Source organism: Corapipo altera, unplaced genomic scaffold (genome assembly GCF_003945725.1).
Source record: "Corapipo altera isolate COAL_440 unplaced genomic scaffold, ASM394572v1 0, whole genome shotgun sequence".
NCBI classification, from domain to species: domain Eukaryota; kingdom Metazoa; phylum Chordata; class Aves; order Passeriformes; family Pipridae; genus Corapipo; species Corapipo altera.
In genome coordinates this window covers 45,010,317-45,030,564 of record NW_020884872.1, presented here as the reverse complement: position 1 = coordinate 45,030,564, position 20,248 = coordinate 45,010,317, and positions in this window count along the sequence as shown.

The window sequence follows — 20,248 nt, the reverse complement described above, 5'->3', positions numbered from 1 at the left end:
TTCAAATATTAAATGCCAAGACATAATTACAGATTTCCAGCACTCAGCATGCTCCCAAAATACATCTTTTTAAGGTACGCATAAAATGAGGCAGCATAAATGTGTAGCCTACAAAACTTTAAAAAAACTCTCTCTTTTCTATGTAAAGAGTTAATATATCCCCCCATTTTATATTTTCTTTCATTATTACTATAAAAATATACATTTTCAAATACATTTTTTTCTGATTTCTTTTAATTCTTTCTTTTTTTTTTTTCCTTCTGGAACCTTAGTTTATCCTCACATACAGAGGATAAGATTGAAGAGTAAACTGTTAAGGCAAGCAATGGTTGTGGTCCAACTCTAGTTCCATAAATTTTGTGCTTCAGTGGTCATTGGATTGCTAAGTTGTTTATGTTCATACTACACTGCAGTTCATTTTATGTTTATTTTTCTGGCTTATGTACCACTCACTAAGTAAGGGATATTTAGAATAAAAGGCAACAAATTAGTTAAATATAATTGCAAAACAATATGCAGAAAAAAATCTTAATATCAATAATTTCTGAAAACATAGGCCTAGAAAAGACTGACTTTATCAAAGAAGAAATTAATTCTATCAAAAAATGATCAGCTTTTAATGTAACAAATTTATTGCAGACTAAAACCTAACTTGAGAATTTTTCCTTCTCATATCTGACACTTGGTGTTTATTCTTTTTTGTGTCCTTTAACCTCTAAGAAAAAATCAAACATATGCATTGATTTCACTACTCTACATTGAAATTGACCCATAATTATATGCTTGATTAGTTTTGTGTTTGAAAAGTTTTATGACTTCTAGAAGAAAAAACTGAAAAAATTAAACAATGTCAAAACAAAAATCCCATTGTTTCGTTTTAATGTCTCCCCAAGGTTTGCCCCAGAAGATGAACCCATGAGATATATTTATCATCAGAGTGAGATCTGAGTTTTCCATGCAAATGTCAGGAAAATTATTTTTTAATAACTGGCATTCTAAAATCACCGATAGGGAAGGCCATTTATTTCAAATGCAGTGCAACCATTGTTCTCTGTCAGTTCCTGTAATAATTATTTGAAAATCATCTCCATAATAGATGAGAATCTTCTACTTTGGAAAACGACTACCACTTAAAACAACTATGTAATCCTCACATGTCTGAAGAGTGCTAGCTAAAAATAGAGTAGAACATAGATTTATGCAGAAACTTTTTGTATGTATTCTGTATTGTGTGTTGCCAGCACAGCAAACATCTAGTTTTTGCGTTTTAAATAATTATCTAACATAGAATGCATTCAGGAATAAGAAAAAATATCAGATTACCTAAACTCAGCATCTTTTCTGCAGTCAGGCTAAGAGGTAATGATTACACGACACACTTATATTCAAGAATGGGTTTTGCACAACCTGACAATACATAGTCATCTATTAAAAAATAGTTTGTCCTTTTAAAGTGAAACACAGTCCATCAGAAAATTATAGCTATCTTTGATCCTCTACGAGACCCACTGCAATGTCAGTGGGAAAGTCAACCTATGCTAAAGGTTTCCAAGGCATTAAACATTTCATGAAGCACAATTTGAGTTCAAAAAGTAAGTGGTAATGCTGGCAAATGCTTTCATGAAGTTTTCAGTTCATTCAAGCTATATTTCTAATGGAAGAGTACTAATACTGTACCACAATGCTAAAAAAGTAGTGAGATCATGTAACTCTAAACTAGTTAATCTGACACTGGCCCTGGAGATTATAACACTGAAACTAATTCAGAATCTTTTGGCTAAGAATTAAAGAAGAGTAATATACTTAATGCCAGTCAAACTGTGTAATAAAAAAATAAGTCTTGTCAAAAAAGTTTGATTTGTTTTTTTATGCGAGTATAAACTAAGCTCACAAATGTAAGGTGTTTGTTGAGTATTTGATTTCTTCCTGCGAAACCTCTGATTAAAAACACCTGTACACACACACAAAAGTGGCATAGCACAATATGAACAAAATGTGCTCTAGATGCATAACTAACATCTCAAATGCTATTGGTGAGATCTTGGTTGAAGGGGGTGTTTTTGGCAGGATTGAACAGAAATCACTACTAAGTCCTATGTCCAGGAATAATCTAGAAATAAATTTTAAGTTGTTATTGATAAAATGTAAATATGATATAAAGATAGATGACATACTCTTAAACAAGAATGTTAATCATATAGAGTTCATCTTCTGTGATCTTTTAAGAAAGCTGACTGGTGATGCAGGGAGGGAAGTTACTTATAATAAAGGAAAGACTTATAGTAAAGAAGCAGGAAACTGGTATTGAAAATGGGGTGATATCCTTGAAAACTATTCAGTGTTTATAGCAGATAATGATTTATTCTTAGCTCCCATATAGCTTAGGGTTAGAGAGAGTTAATAAAATGCTTGACCACAAAACCCAAACATAGTTTGTGCTTTTATCAGAAATATACAAACTTTTACTGAGATCTTTGATCTAGAGCAGAGGCTGTGTCACAAACTATTGATTGAAGGGTAAACCTAGATATATTCAGAGAAGTGGCACAGAAATATTTTACAGTGAAATCTTAAGAGATTATGAAATTCTCCCCACTTAGTGACTTAGGTACAGTGGGGGAATAGTAATAATAAATATAATGGTTTATGTCATATATCAGATTTTAGAAGATTATCTAAATGAAAATTTCAACATTATATTCAAAATTCAATACTACATTACATCAGAAATAAAATAGAAATTCAATCTTAAATAAAAAATAAATTATGTGAGAGAGAAGGAAAAATAATATCAAACAGGATTAAAGAAAATCTATTAAGATAAGAAGACTCAGATACTCTCATCATCGTGTAGTGTCAACTGTTGACAGCTATCAACAAGTAAAAAAAAAATATTTTTGCTTGAGTATCCATCAAAAAGAGCAAAGTGTTGTAAATCTTCATCATAACACACTCCTCAGTTGCTGCTTTATGAATACCAGCGGATTGAAAAGGTTCATAAGGAAAAACAAATGAACAAACAAAAACGACAAGGCAAAGAGCTAGGGCAGGGTAGGCTTGGGTGAGAAACTTTTACTGTACAGTATTATGGAAGAAAGGAATGAAAAAAAACACATAGGGTGATCCCTAAGGAGAGAACAGATGAATTGCTGAGGAAGAGTTGAGGACTCAGTTTCTTTCCCAAGAAACAAACTACCAAGTTTGTTTCTTGGTAGTGTCTCTGTTATAAGGTTTTTACCTCCCCCTTTTCTTTAGTATCCCATTTGAACAAACTCTCAGACAACCTTAAGGGAACATGTGCCTTTTCTTTACAGATGGTATCAGAAAAAAACCACACCTTTAAAAGAAGATTTTGTGTTACTTTACGCATATGCCCCATCCCACTTTTTATCTAATATGTCTTTACTTAGCGTGAAGGATTTGTCTGGTAAAGACATAATTTCACTGACTGCCAAAAAGATATATGTACTAAACATCCACAAGTAAAACTTTTTGTTAGCAAACATCAACATGATGCCACTGGTGCAGCTTCCATTAGACTTAATGCATTGGTAAAGCTTTGTCTACAGTTTTAACTTTTTATTTGCATATCATCATTCCCATGATATTTCATGAGCAGATGAAAGCACAATTTCCCTAATATTTTAAAGGCTTCCTCATTATTTTTCTTATAGTTTTTTCAGAGTACCAGAATAATTAATAAATGCCACTGAACCTGCCATGCAAGCCTACAAGGTAAATGATCAAGCACATCCAAGATCCCAAGGCAATGTGTCACCGGAGTTTGACTCAGGCTAAAAGTCTGAGCAGCTCCAGAATTAGAATTGACTGCTCTTCTGTCTGTGTATCAGAGCCCTCAACTAACATTTATGCAATCCCAATGTATTTATGAAGAGGAGGTTCATGACCCTCAGCATTATCTATTTTATTTTAAACACTAGTGCACATCAATACAATGAATTATTCAGGATATACTGAATTTCAAATGTGTGACTTAGGTCAGGCTACAGGATCATCATGTTTAAAATTCAGACAGAAGCAGGGCTTGAGGGGATTGTAAGAGAAAGGGATAACCTCTGGAGTAATGAATGTATTACTAAGGATTTTATCATCATTTATTTTTTGTACATTCTGATCACAAGAATATGATAAGTACTGAAGTTAAAAAGACTCGAATCCCAGCTTTTTCATACCTTAAGAAAAATTCAGAAGTTATGTCTTCTGTGATCTATCTCTATGCTCTTCAGAAAGATGATCAGTCCTTCTGTCTTTCTTTAATTTTAACATAATTAACAGTAACATGTAGACCAATTCAATTTAAGCTCCCTCATTCTCCCACTGCTTTTAGTTAGAAGGACATTTAGAGATTTATAATTAGGAATCAAAATTGTATTTGTCAAAATTATATAGTTTTAACAACTACCATGAAATTCAATAGTCTTAACATTATTTTAAAACCCTAATAAATCTGGCAACCAGGTAAATTTATTTATAGAAACTGAGTTCATACCTGATAATTTTTCTCTCTCTTTTTTTTTCATCTTTTTTTTTTTTCAAAAGTGTTAACTGTCCTGGATATTCAAAATAAAACAGGAGGGTATACTTGGATTATAAGCTTATTAAAATACACTTGAATAGCATCTTTGTTTTACACTAACATTAAAACCTTACTTGTCATTCAAACATAGGCTTTCCCTTGATCACAGACCAAGAAAGAAAATAAAACAGAAATTATATTGTGCTTTCAGTGCTGGTTTATATTTAGATAGCTGTCTAATAAATCACAATCTCCTCTCGAACAATGTTTTCTAAATTCTTTAAAGACTTCTTTTTACATGATTGCTGTGTTTCTGCTATTGTGGAAACATTATTTTAGATCTCAATGGATTTCCTAGTCACAGTTCGAAGAAAATATGATGGATAATTACACTGCTGAAGAAACTTAAACTCTGACACTAGTCTCTCTATCAAGGAAGAGAGAAGACTATGTCTAACACACCAAGAACTACTTCTGAACCATACCCTGAATCAGTGTGGGTGCAAAACAGTAATTTCTTACTTCCATGAAAAAAGACCACATGAAAACCTTATTCATTTCCATCCTCAGAGGCTTTGAGGAGAAAAGAAAAACAGCCTACATCCCAAATGTGAAGAATCAGGAAGTTATGCCTCAGTAGGTGTACTTAGTATGGTGTAGATTACATTAAGAGACTTCAGAAGGGAACTTTATAGAATAAGATTTTTTGAAGTAACTTGGTGTGGGTTAGTGCAGGCTCATGGGTTGAGTCAGGAGTTTTATTTTAAAATATAGATATAGGGTTCTTTAATGCCTTGAGGTAGCATCAATAGAATAAGCTACAGACTTTTTCCCAAGAGGTATTTTTATTGATAATTAAGGGAAGAAAATAAGGGAATTTGGCAAAAGTTCAAAAGGGCACCACACAAGCTAGATAAAATGTTCCACCACGATACTGACCCAGCACACACTAATCCACAACACTTAAGTCAAAACCCAATCCCTTCACAAAACTTAAAATCCAATCCATCCACAACACTTAAAATCCAATCCCTCCAGCTCCAAGCCACCCAAAGCATCAAGAAAGGAATAAAAAGAAGAGAAGCAGATGGAGTAAGAAGAGAGGAGAAAGAGGATTATATAGCTACCACTGAAACTTTGTGGAAGACCAGCTCTCACGTGTCCAATGGCAGGGTCACGACATGAGGCAAACACATGCCTTTGGTTTTATCTGCTCTGGTCCCTGTGGCCAACCTCCGCTAGGTGGGCTCTCTGACCCAGTGGCCATTCTGGGGTTCCAGGCCAGGGTGAGGGGCAGTGTCCTCGCTGTCCCTGCCAATCTGAGCTGGATGAAGGACTGTAGGAGGTGTGGTGTGTTATACTTTTCCCGTGCTGTTTGTGACTGACAGCTACTCCAGGCCTTCCCTGTGTGGGATCCAGGGGCCCATGAGGTATATGATGCCACTTCACCCTCATGAGGTTCAACCCATCCCTTCCTCCTTCACACACACCCTACAAGGTGGTTCTGACCCAAAAATTACAGATCTGGTGTCTAATAGGTGGTGAGATATCCAGATGATGAGGTGCACATCTTTCTAGTATGAATTTTAAAGCACTCACTGAGGATGGGGAGATGTTCCATGAAGACCAAAAGACAAAAATCTTTTTTTCCAGATTAAGCAGAAAGAGAGACAGAGAGAGATAATCCAGAAAAAGAATATTGTCAGGAAAATATTTTCCCCTCAGAGGTAGATCATTGTGTTTAATTTTCCATGAGAAATATTTTTGTTTTATATCAGAAAAAGATACACTCTGGGCCTGTTTATATCTTGTCATGAAGCAGAATTCTTGCTTTCAGGTCATCCAATAATTTTCCCTTGAACTGTATTCTTATACCCAGGAAAACTTTATCACTGAAAGTGATAAAGTATTTAACAATGCTAAACTCACTATGAGCATTCACTTAGATTCTTGGGTAAAAAATGTGTCTAATTTTTCTCATAGTCTTAATAGATATATATACTGCAACACGTCCCATATATTTCAACTTCTTTGCAACTTTAATCTGTCCTTAAATATTCCATTGCATTCTACTCTTTTTTATCTCATTCTTTTTTTGAAGGATAAAGACAGAGATAATAGCATGGTTTTAAAATAATATTCTACTACTATATAAAAAATGTTATGTAGTTAAATGTTCACTTAAGATAAAAAGCAGGTAAAGTGAGTCTTTGATAAACTACACAAATGAGCCAAATGTGACTATATAAATAAGGCATAATGTGCATATTTTTCTGGTTGCTGTACTTGATTATAATGACTCCTATGTCTAGGAATATCATTTATATGACGTTGATGAATAATAGGCTCAGTGGCACATATAATATACCTCAAATTAACAACGCATGTTGAATTTCCTCCTATTTTTAAAAACTCATCCAAAGCCTGTTGAATCCTTACTTAACTTTTAAAAAAATACTGTTCATTAAAAATAGTTCCTTTTACTTATATGAGAATTTGTTAATAGGATATGATTTATATAGATACCACATACATCTAGATCTGGTATACAGTAGTTGAAATCGTAAGAATTCAAACACAGAGTTTAAAAGATAGGTAGGTTTTTTTGTTTGGGTTTTTTTTAGGTTACTCGGACACATATCAAAACAGAAATCAGAAATGAGAAAATTTAGTTTTCTTTGAGCTTCTAGATTTCATGTAATGTTTTGTAATTGCTATTGCTTATTATAAGGCTCTTACTACTTAGAAACTCTTGGAATTTTGTGAACTTTATCTCCTCAGCCTCTACTGAAAAAATCCTTCCCATCTTGTAAATATTAACACAGAAGTGTAATATTCAGAAGTACTAATAAAAAAATAAATCAACTTATACAAATTTTTAACTGTTATTTAGGCAGAAAAGTAGAATCTGGATAAGTGACTGGTCAGTAGATGAAGCTGCTGTTGTTTCAAGGCAAATGAAACCCCTGATGTTTCAAGGTAAGAGTAATTGAAAATGATGACAGAAAAGAGAAAAAAAAGGAAAAGTACTGGGTAGTATGATAATCCTTATCTTGCCTCATAATTTCTAAGATTATTTACAGTCAACAAAAATATATTTACTTATATGTCATACATGAAGAGAACCAGTTAATTCTTAGTTACAGTTCTGACCATGAATGATGTCAGAATAACATCTGAATCTGCCTTTTAAGGAAGAAATGTGGCTACAGGTAACTGAGAATTACTTATAATTAGGCTTTTAGATCTCAGAAATTAAATAAAAATATTATGTAATGATTGCATAATTACAGGAGAATTACAAATTTAACCTTTGATTCAGGTATTGCCAGATACTAAATTCTATTTTTTATGTCTATTTATCCGTAAGTAAGGAAAGACATGAGAAATAAGTAAAAGATAGGGAAAAAACCAACCAAACTCAAACCCAACCAAAGCCAAACTAAAATGAACAATCCACAAAGCAAGCTCTAGGATTTAATTTTCATACTGTTCATCTGTTATACTTTCTAAACTATCAGCAATTTTGTAAGTGTTATATAAGTAAGTGATTCAATGAATGTCATATAACATTGATACGGTAGGTAATCCAGTTTATGGCTGTTGGCTAATGACAGAAATCTCAAGGTACTGACTTACTAACCAGAGTTAAAATAATAGCACACAGTTGAGTTACAAATGGTAGGAGCAGAAATGCCCTTTGAGACAGTATAATTAATTTCAGTCATTTAAACATTAGTAACAACATTTTTAGGTGGATTATGTTAATGTAGATGCAAAACTAGTAAGGTTCATACTGAACATGCCCTATGATATCTCGTACTTTCCAAAGGTGGATTGAATTTACCAGCAGTTTTATATCCTCCTGTGCTAACCATCCATGCAGAAAGTACAGCTGTTGATGGTCACCTTAGAAATTCAAATGTTATACTTGAAAAATCAGGACAGCATGACTTCTTCATCAAGGCATCATGCAATGGCTATAAAATGGAACCAACAGTGCCACAGTACAAGTAGACATAGCTCATGTATTTTGTGCTGTTGGAGTGAAGTCCTCTCTTGAACAAGCATCAGTACAAACACAAGCATGAGTTTTTCTGTGAACTGGACACCCTTTAAACTTAATTTGTTCTAGTTATAAGCAATTTCTTTTGTAATTAGTCATTTGAGTCATATGTTACTTCAGCTTTTGATATTTAAAATTACCAGCAGCTACTCTTAGGACACTGACCAAAACAAATTAGCATGGAATAGGAACAGGAGTGTAACAAAAACTGTTTATCAGAATTTGCAGATATGCAGCTGGAGAGTTACTCTGAACTTCATGGTGACAAATTCTTTCATAATCATCAAAGACCTTGAAGAGATCAAAAGCCCTCAACTTAAAATCATTTACAGTAAACATTTGATTACTTCTTGGAAAAAATAAACCAAAACACATCTCACCTGTAACAGTCTGAAACACTGAGGAAATTCAGTACTTTAAATGAGAGACAAAACTCTATGTCTATGAGTGTATATCTGTTGCGTTGAATATCTTTCCGAGAGTGACCCATGCTGGAAAGAACAACAAAGAACCTAATTACAATGACACTTTCAAAAAGATAATAAAAAAACCCCAACCTAATAAATTTCTTTTCTACAGTCTAAAACAATAATCAAAGATGAAGCGCAGAAAAATCACTGTTAACAGAGAAGAAAAAAGCTCTTCATTCTTTTGCTTGTGAGAATCCCATTATACTACAGAATATTGATACTACCTCTTGCATGTGGTTTTTTTTTATGTTTCTGGGTTATTTTTGTTGTTGTTATTTTGGGGATTTTAGGGTGTTTTTTGTTTGGGGCTTTTGTGATTATTTTTTTTTAAATCTGTTCTGCAAAATGTCACCACTTCCTCAGGAAAACTAGAATTTCTGTTGTGTGCATTAAAACAGTCCATAAGTACTTTATTATTACATTAGAATACTCACATGTAGCTTAGATAACCACATACCTTAGACAGCTGCTTAGCAATTATTTGCCTCTGAGAACTGGGGGAAAAGAAAAGAAAATATTATGGAAGCATACTACATGGTGTACATTTCAGGAAATTGTTACAGTAAAGATAACATTGCACATCAGATGAAGGGCATAGCTCTGGACAGAAATCCAAAATTTTTTGTTAAATTGTGAGTACTGAGTCATAACAATGACAATTTTTAATTACTTAAGTATCTAGTACCATATAAATGAAACATATTGCAATGCACTGGGCAAAACGTGTAAGTCATATTTAACATTACTTTGATACTTTTAAGTTGCAGAAAATATTTTACCAAAATGTTCCTCTGTACTAATTCTGTAGGAACTTCATAGTAGGACAAGAATGACACTTGTCACTCATAAACTGATTACAAAATGCTTCATTTAAAGATAAATAATAGAAACATTAAAAAAATTGTAAAAATTATATATCCACTTTTCATGGCTGGTTACTCAAAAAAGAATTAATGAAATAGTAACAAGTGAAAATACCTGTAAAACTATTAATTTGGATTCAGCATATGTCAAATCTATCAACAATTCATATTAATGTTTCACTTCATACTTCTTTTATTAAAAAGAAAATATGGAATCAAAATACAGCTTTGCTTTCTCATGAAACTTTCACAGAGAGATCCAGCTTAGACTTTCAAAGTGTCCAATTCAGATAAAAAAAAAAGAAGGGAAAAGTGTAAATGTAAGTTAATAATGTCCACTATACATCTGTTTACTTTTCCTTTTTTTTTATTGTTAATACTACATATAATACATTGATTTAGATCTTTGACCCGTAGTGGGTTTTAGTTTGTATCTTTTTGTGTTGTTTTGGTTTAGGTTTGGTTTTTTTCCCCTAAAATTTTTGAGACCTGAACTTGAATGTGAGGTGAAACATCCACTAGCATCCTAAAAGTACAAAGACAGTTTTCATCATGAAAACTCCAGAGCATATCTTTAAAGAATGATGTAATAAGACAACTTCTAAGTATTATAAGAACTTCTATCCAAATCTGCTCATTAATGCTTTTCTCACAAAGCAAATTGTACACTTATTACTACATTCGTGCCCCATGATTGAAGACTAAAAAGTAAAAGATTTTGACTAATCAGTCATCCGTTAACAGCCCCCTTCAAATAAGTAGAGGAAAATCTTAACCCTGTTTCTAAACACCTCATGCAGAGGAGTGAAGATGATGGAGACGGACTTTTCTCAGTGGTCAGTCACCATCTCAGTGACAGGATAAAAGGTAATGACCAGACACTGAAATACAGGAAATTCCACCCCAGTGTAAGAAAACAGTTCTTTTGTTGTTACTGTGAGGATGGCCAAACACTGGCACAGGTTCCCTGTAGAAATTGACAGGATGAGACAGCTGGGGTTGTTCACCATGGAGAAGAGAAGGGACGGGGAGGCCTGAAGTCTGCAGCCTTCCAGTACCTTAAGGAGGCATATAAAAAGGAAGGAGGGGGACTTTTTATACTGGAAGATACCAGCAAGACAAGGGGCAAAGGTCTTAAGCTGAGAGAGGGAAGGTTTAGATTAGATATTAGGAACAAATTCTTTACACAGAGAGTGGTGAAGCACTGGAACAGGTTGATCAGATTGACTGTGGATACTCCATCCCTGGAAGTATTCAAGTGCAGGTTGGATGGGGCCCAGTTGTGTTATCTAGCTTCTAGATACATACATACATATATGGAAAAAGAAGCACAGATACAGATAAGGATGTTATTGTCCTTACAAGGCTATCACAATATCTGAAAATGAAGCATATGAGCTATGAATGATAAATAACAAAAATTAAAATTTTCCATGTTGAAAAAGAAATCTGAGATACTTTCCTATGGAAATTGAATGTTTTTGTATAGAAAAAGAAATATGAATATGAAACTGCTGATTCATATTTTTTTTAAAAACTAAAATATATAAAAATTATGGAATTATTTTTTTTACATTAAGTTAGATATGGTAGTGTAATAATAACCCAGTTTAGAATTCATATTTGATTCCTTATGTTTTAAGTGTTGGACCTCACTTTGTACCTGAACTTGGCTCAAGTAGCCCAGATTTCACACTTCAAGCTTTCTGAAATTTTTGCAGGCAGATTTTTAGAACTTTAGTGACTAGGAAAGGATTTACTGTATTCAGCTTTCTCCATCTAAAATTAAGGTACTTATTTTTTAAAAGATAACAATGGACAAGGATGTGTAATTTTAGAAGACTAGTTAAATTATCCTAAAATATGTAAGATCAAAATTGACTCGAGATTTCTGTGTGTTTGCTTGATTTTAACAGGAACTTAAGGTAACAAAAATCTACTGTTGTGTTCTTAAGAATTTAGGCATCAGTCAAAATAATCCCTTTAGTCAATGAAAAGAATGGGTTTATCCCAAAGATGATTCATGGTAGGAACCTAATTTTGTGCCCTCTGAGTATTACTCTGGAGCAGTTATTTCTTTCTAGTAACTCTATTTGAATTAAGGTGAACTCTCTATGAATTTTCCTCTACAATTTTTCTCAGAGTATACTTTCATGACCTCCTTTCTTAGTTCATGAATGTCATCTTGGAAACAGGTGCTTTGGTAGGATGCCTGAGGTCTGGTGAGCTGAACTAGGGAACTTTTTCAGATTCAGAGTTGCAGATTTGTAGTACCTATCAGGTTGACATCCTAATTCTGAAAGTAAAGTTATGAAGCATCATGTGATTTAATTCTTCAGACCCCTTGGTCACTCTATGGGAAAAGTGGTAGATTTCACTCGACCATTTATGTACCCTAAAAATTTAACCATTTACATGATTTTGTATATCTATATCAGATATTACCAATAGGGTTCCATAAGAAAAAGATGAAAAAAATCTGACACTCATTGTAAGTTAATAAACAGAATGAATCAAATAACCATGGAAATGTACGGAAATATTTATAGAGTATCTGTCAATTAATACTCAGTGATGCTTTACAAGTGATTATGTACTTGTAATTAAGCTCTGAGCTCTGTATGTCCAAATTAAAAATATTAGTTCCACTTTGAAAGAACGTAATCTTTATAAATCCAGTCTGTACAATAGTTTAAGAAAACAAATAGGTTTAGAAAATAAATAACCAGATCCTTTTTTTGTTGAGGTTGCTATGCAATTTTACAGTAGCTAATATCTGATTTAGAATTTCTGAGCTACTTATAATTCTTATAGTTAAAGGAATATCACATAGCAAAGAATCAAAGCGACATATTTCAAAATAAATCACAGTCTAAGATCCATGATTTCTTTGATTTCAAGGGCAATGGACAGGTTCAGTTTTGATCTGCCAGTAGAATTCTGTGAGTGATGCTGAAGCTTACTCACAGCACAGTATAAATTCCTTGAGTAATAACTGCTTTACCAGTGTTGCCTTTGTTTTCCTCCATCAAGTGCTATCCCAAAACAAAAAAAAAAAAAAAAAAAGAAAAAGACCTGCTAATTTCAAGCTATATGTAATAACTTGTAAGTAATATGTGCAACACACATCAAATGCTATTTGATTGTAGTAAAGCTAAAACAATTGTTATATTACAGGTCTAATGTATTTATGACATAAAATAGACCTGCAATCTGTTAAATGTTATGACTCGCAATGTCTTTAAATGGGACCTTGATGTCTTTTCTCCTTACTGTGGAATTCTCTGTGAAGAACCGGTAGGAGTCACCAAAATGACCTTCCTAGTTTTACAGCCTGCAATGGAGGAAAAGGACACTTACCAAGACTGTTATCCCAAAACTACAATGCTGTATCTTAAGAGGACAGAACATTTTCTAATGCTGGTAGTCTTCCAGTACTCTCCCATTTGAGAAACAGATAAGACTTGACTGAAAATGGGTCATATTTGTTTCCTCTTTAGTTACTGATGTCTTGAACTGTGGATCTACATATTTCTGATAGCTATAGATTACTATACGTAAAGGACTATTGTACTCTCTGCAAGAAATATTCCAAGAAAAAAATGTACACAAAATTAATTGAGGCTACCTGGTGACAGTTTACCCTCTTTTGCAGCTGATAATCTAAAGGAAAATATCAGAAATATGTATAAAAGTTAAAAAAAATATTTCACCTAGATAATTCACTGTATTACTCAACTGCTGCATACTAAAACTAAGGAAGTAGAATATAAATAAATCATAATTGAGCTTAAAGATGTGTAATACAAATTTTTATTATCATGTTAATCTGATGAGATTTCAGAACTCAATGCAATATTTCATTTAGAATCTTGGTATCCATGAAACTGTGAGACTGAAGCTTCACACTAAGGCACATTGAGCTTTCAGAGATCTTTTAAAAGAAGTCACCTACTGAAATTCACTTCTCTTGAGTATCTGATTTTTATTAATAAATAAAGATTGTAAGATGATTAATCTATGGAAAAGAGGCTCTTAAAATTTGAACAATACTTATATTTCTTTCCCACCATGAACTAAGTTTTTAATTGTAACACAAAATTTCAGAGAATTAATTTGGATTTTGCTGAGTTTTCTTATCTAATTTGTTTACAAGAAGTAAATTATAAAAATAACTGAAGAATAATTATTTAATACTGAAGGGAGGTTGCCAAAAATACGTCAGGTGGCACAGATCTCCACTAACTTTTGTCCACACTTTACTCATGTAGATATAAGTCATCTTACGCTCCTTTAAGGCACTGTACTACATTCACATGTCAAGGTTTTGGTAGCAGGGTGCTGTAGCGGAGACACCAGAAGATGCACCCATGTCAGACAGAACCAGATCCAGCTATCTCCAAAACAGATCCACTGCTGGTAGAAGTTGAACCCATTTTCGGAATTGGTCGATGCGTCTCTGATAACATATTTCAGAAAGGGTTAAGAAAACCAGTAGGCAGAATCTGTGAGAGAAGTGAGAATATGCGAGAGAAAAAGCTCTGCAGGCACCAAGATGAGATAAGAAGACGAGGGAGGAGGTGTTTCAAGTTATTTTTTGAATCATTGAAGAGACTTTTTGCAGCATGCTCTAACAATAATATTTTGCAGTCTTTATAAGGCTGGATGTACACTGAGACATCTTTCTAAGACCTAGGTATACCTCTAGTTAACCCAGCAGTCAACATATACTGAACGGGAAGCAAAGGAGCAGACAGTATGACCTGTGACACAACAATATATCCATGGAGGAAAGAACAAAGTAGACAGGCTGTTTCCAGTTACTGATATCATGAAGACATCCCAGTGACACCATACCATTTAGGACATCTCTACTTCTTCTTGCTGCTGATGTAAGTAGTTGCCTGGGAATCAACTTATTTTTATAAAATTGTTTAATATTAAGATGGGAAAGAAGGAAATACTGAAATAGATCCTTAAAAATGTTGAAAAATACTTTAGAAACAAAATAAATTAACTCCCCAAAATATATTGAAAAGTTACATGAAGGAATCTCATATTATATTAAAGTTTATTTCATTTCAAATACAGGCTTTGAAAAAGCAGAAAATTCAAAATCTACGTATATCTTATAAAGATATTTAATTTTCTGTGTGCATGGGTGTTTGCACTGTTGTACAAAAAATGCAAACAACAAAAAAGATACTCAAAAATTTAAAGATTTACTTACCTGTTCTGCTTATGAGTATTGTGGTTCCATCTAGCACTTCTTATCTCTAAACTTAACCTTTTCAAATTATGTAGGAGTATTTTTAAAAGTACAACATGAAGGAAAATATTGAGTGCTATGTTACAGTATGCCATATTTATCCTAGGCTAAATCCCAGAAATTAACTTAGGCTGGTTATCATCTAATTTCTAATTCTTAAAAGCAAAATTTCTTATTTCAAATAATTCTGGATTTTTTTTAAAGAGTCTAGCAAAATATTGTCATACATAGTTAGATTCTTTTGCTTTCTAAATCTTTTGTTAGCCTGACATGGTCCTTTTGTATAAATTCATGCATAAAAAATTAACTACATGGATATGGGTATATAAAACATTAGATGTATACGTTAGGTACACACTGAATGATAATCATATGTTTAGGAGATATATTCTTTAGCATTCTACCAAAATTAAGCAAACCTCTCTTTTGTAATACATAAAATTTCCGAACAAGCTTTATTTCTACCTTAGATTGCCTAAGAACTGAAGATAAGCAAACAGGAAAATAATCTGATGTAGACAATTAAAAAAAAAAGTAATTAATATATAATATAAAAGTAATTAATATATACTTCTTCCAAACAGATTTACTTTTTCAATCAATCATGTAAAGCACAGGAAGTGCAAACGTGAATATTTAATGCATTGTCAAATGCAACCATAATGAAATAAAAGTGGAAGTGGAACGTGAACAAGGAGAAGAGGTATGTGACAGATTTATAAGGCCTCAAAAATTAAAAGTTAATTTAGTTGCATTTTTAATATTTCCTTGATCTAACTACATCTCTTAGTTGGTATTCTTCAAATGCATGTTCCTTCTACTCCCTTATTCTTTTACATGGAAAATTATCTTTATAATTATAGCACTTATTTCTACTGTCTTCCTATGTGTAGCTTATTAGATGAACAGAATATCTTGCCTGTGGATCGCAAGCAGTTGGGAAAAACAATAACCCAGTCAACAAACTGGATGAAAAAAATCCGAACACATTGGAGCATCAAGTATTTTCCTTTGAACGGAAGTCAAAATAGGCAAGAGAAATCCTTTCTCAGTGGTTCCAAAACCATCCTGCAAAAAGTGTGAGGTGTTTAGTTTTGAGCTTTTCTTGGAGGACATCTAATTTCCAGATGCCATCTAAGACTCATAATTTTTTGCGTTACTGCACTACGTTTGCAAGTACAGCTAGTTTTCTCTGGATCAAATGCAGTTTCAAAACAAAAGATGCCATCATCTGATGTCGGTGTTTCTAAGTGCCTGATTGCACTTACCATTATGTGCTGCCAGATCAATTGTGTGAGCTGGCTGTAATAGAACAGCTAAATGTAATTTAGTATTCAGAACAGTGCTGAATGCAATACAGCCCTTTGTACTTGTGTTTTAAATAGTGTTAATGTTGCAGTTAACCTCATTTCATTTTAGTTGTTTTTTTCAATAGGTAAGTGATATTTATGAATATTGGAACATTGGATTAGGTTAAAAATTAGAAAATATGATGAGCAGGTGTAATCTGCATGTGAACAACCTATGTTTTAACAAATCTGTTTCAAAGGGGTCATATTAATGACTGAAGACAAAGAACTTATAATGGAAACAGGTGAAATACACAAAGGATGAAATGAAAATTATTCACCGTCCCTGTTCCATGTATTATCCACATAAAAAAATTACTATGCCTTTCCTACCTTTTTCAGGAAAGACTTTTCTATTCCTAGAAGTAATTGAGAATTTTCTAGTTAACTGATCTTATTTTGGAAATTGGTTATAGTTTGAAATCCTAGCCTTGCAGAAAACAGTACATGAACTTCTAAAGAGATGGATTTTTTTGGCAAAGACAAAATTTTTAACACACAGTCAGGGGAGCCAACGGCACTGAAGATGAAACACTCAATTTGTTTTCAAATTAGAAAGATGCTATTCAGATTTGCTCTGTATGACAAAAAAAGTATTTAAGCATATTCACTATGCCATCTATTCTGCCATGCAGAGTATTGTATTCTGAGGTACCATTCTGTCCTCCTGGAACTGTTCTCTGTGACATATCTCTGTGATAAGCTACAAACAGTTGACATGAAATTTATAACCCACAGTGCTTTTTTGCTTTTTTTTTTCTTTTCTTTCACTTTTATTTGTCTAGAAGATTTTTTTCCTCTATTACCTAAATGAACATTTTTTTACTTTTCCAACCACTAATAAAATTCTCTGAGAGGCACATTCCAATGTTTTGACCATTATCCTGGTTTAAAGGAGATATGTTCAAATAGATTCCTTGAATTAGCAATAAAAGGATCTTTATCAATGAACATGTGTATATCAGATGACTACTCTAATATAGAAGAACTAGTCCTCTAGGTGTTAGCTGTGATACAGTTACTGCAAGTAGTGGATAGGAGAAATAATAGGTAGATTTTTCTGATGACATCATAAAAACATGAAAGCATAATTCAGTCTTCTGTAGGTAACTAAATAGGATTCACCTCACCTAGCTTCAGACATCTGTGAATAGAACTAGTTTTCTTTAATAATCTTAATGGTGAAACCAGGTACTCAGAATCATAGAATAATAGAATGGTTTCTGTTGGAAGGGGGCCTTGAAAATCATTTAGTTACAATCCCCCTGCCATGCACAGGGACATTTTCAACTAGGCCAAGTTACTCAGAGCCCGATCCAATCTGGCCTTGAACATCTCTAGGGATGGGGCATCCACAACTTACCCTACTTTTTGACCTATTCTTCCAGTTTACTCTGAGATGAGAGGATATGTGAACTAAACATGACTGTTCTTTTTCCACTGGTTTTAAAAGACTAGACAACTAGTTCAAAAAGTTCCATGTCTACATCTATATCTGATCAGCTGAATACAATTTCCAGAAACTAAAGGATCATATATTGCAGTGGAAACATCTTATTTACTTGGAAATTTTTTCCTACTTTCTTGGAAAGTACATCATTTTTCTGAAGCAGGGAATAATCTCGGCTGAAATACCATTCAAGGCCAGGCAGATGGTAAAGGAAGTTACTGTTATAGGAGGTATAAGCATACACCTGAAATCTTAACTACCAAGACCTTTTTTATTCACCCTGTCCCAGTCTGTTGTATCTCATTGAATTTGAGCTACTCATTTATGTGCTGTGATGCCTTTAGTCCTAATAGGATAAAATATACCCAAGTCATAAACCAGATAAGTTACTCTTGCTTTATTTAATAATTCTGAAGTATGAGCCATATGGTCAAGTAAAATTATTCCTTAAGAGAAACTCAGTAATAAAATTTAAGGTGAAAAAATTAAAAGGAGGAAGAAGAACTTGATACACTAGAAACCATTCAGACTGATGAGAAAACAAACTAGGGTCAGTAGGAAACTTACTTTATAGCAACTGACAGATAGCTAACACTGTTAACTAGAGCAACAGAAATGCACAACCACAGAGACAACTACCTCTGACACTTAAGATACTAATAGGATATTAGTATCTCAAACAGACTCTTCTCCCCTGACTCTGATGCAGCATTTTTAGCCATCACACATTGAATTTTCTGCAGTTGTGACTCTCTGACCTTTCTGTGTCTGCACACAGCCTGCCTGTTACATCACCTTTTCTTTCTCCCTATGAATTGAACAATCTTTTTTGTCACTTATAAATGAAATTATCTCAAAATATTTCTACATTAAGAATAAACCATTATTACAGGAGTCTGTAAAATATGCTGGCAGAAATCTTATGTACTTAGTAGTAGTTCTTCTAAATTTCTCAGCCATTTTCAAGGAGTTTAGCGTGGACACTTCCTTAGTAAAATATTGCATTGAATTTAACCTTCAGGTAGAGTTGCTAAACTCAATGTAATTAACAAACTCTTTAGTGAATATTATCCTTTTTCTTACTTTGTTTGAGTTCTAAACTTATTAGTAAATTTTTATTCTTCCTTGTAGCTAAGATACAGCAATACAAGTCAAGGTTTTTAAAACAGGTCCTCTATTTTTTTAAGCATTGATGTGCAGGACCTCAAGAAATCATCTTAGATTGCAGAACACTATGACATTTCTTTTATTTGACTTTGTACAAGGAATTCAAAAGTTCAGCATGAGTTAGTGAGCAACATCCAGTCAAGTCAGTCAAGTTAGTCAAGGAACAGTCAAGTCAACTATAGTATGCAAGGAGTTACTGCTGAATGTTTTGAAGTTTGGGAAAGTGTACATGATGACAACACCATCTATTCCTCTTCAGTTTGATTCTTTAATCTTTGTGACATTTTGACTGATACTACTATTGATGCATTGAGTAATTCCTGTGTAATAAGATGAAAGATATAGACAGAAGCATTAATTCTTTTACTTTTATTGTCTTCTGACCTTACTCCTACACATAGTACATGTATTAAGCTGCAAGATTTAACATAAAGAAAAATTATCTTTTATTTAGATAAAAAGTAAAAATTACCACATCAATATGAGTTAATTGCTATTCCCTCAACTTTCTATGCTAGGTAAACAGTGCCTTTTTTAAAATTTTATTTAATCTTCTTATTTCAGTTCCAGTTGTGTGTGATTCAGCGCACCAGGTTTTCACAGTAGCAATTAAGTCATAGTTTTCTAATTGCACAATGGTGTCCAACTCCTCTTACTTTGCCACGGTCCGCGTGGTAAAGGGGGATGGGATCGGGCACTGCAATCAGGGTTCTGACACGGTTGAGGTCTGGTATAACAATGCCAATTTATTCAGGGGTACAAGGGTTTAAATAAACGAGTTTTGAGGGGTGGATTCCAAACCGGGGAGGTGCAAGAGATTGACAGCTCAGGGAGAAATGTGATAGGGAGACAGAGGGAAGATGGGTGGAACTCCCGGGTCTCTGAGGGAACTGGCCAATGGTAGCTCTCCCTGCACTGTGGTACACTACAGCCAATCAGTGGCAGAGGAGCGGGAAAACAGAGAACAAAGGGACAAACTTTCGAAGGGAAAGTCTGAGGGAGAAATGGGGACAACATGGAGGTATAACAGAATTCATAAATTTTGACAATAAACGGGTGCATAAGAATTCATAAGTA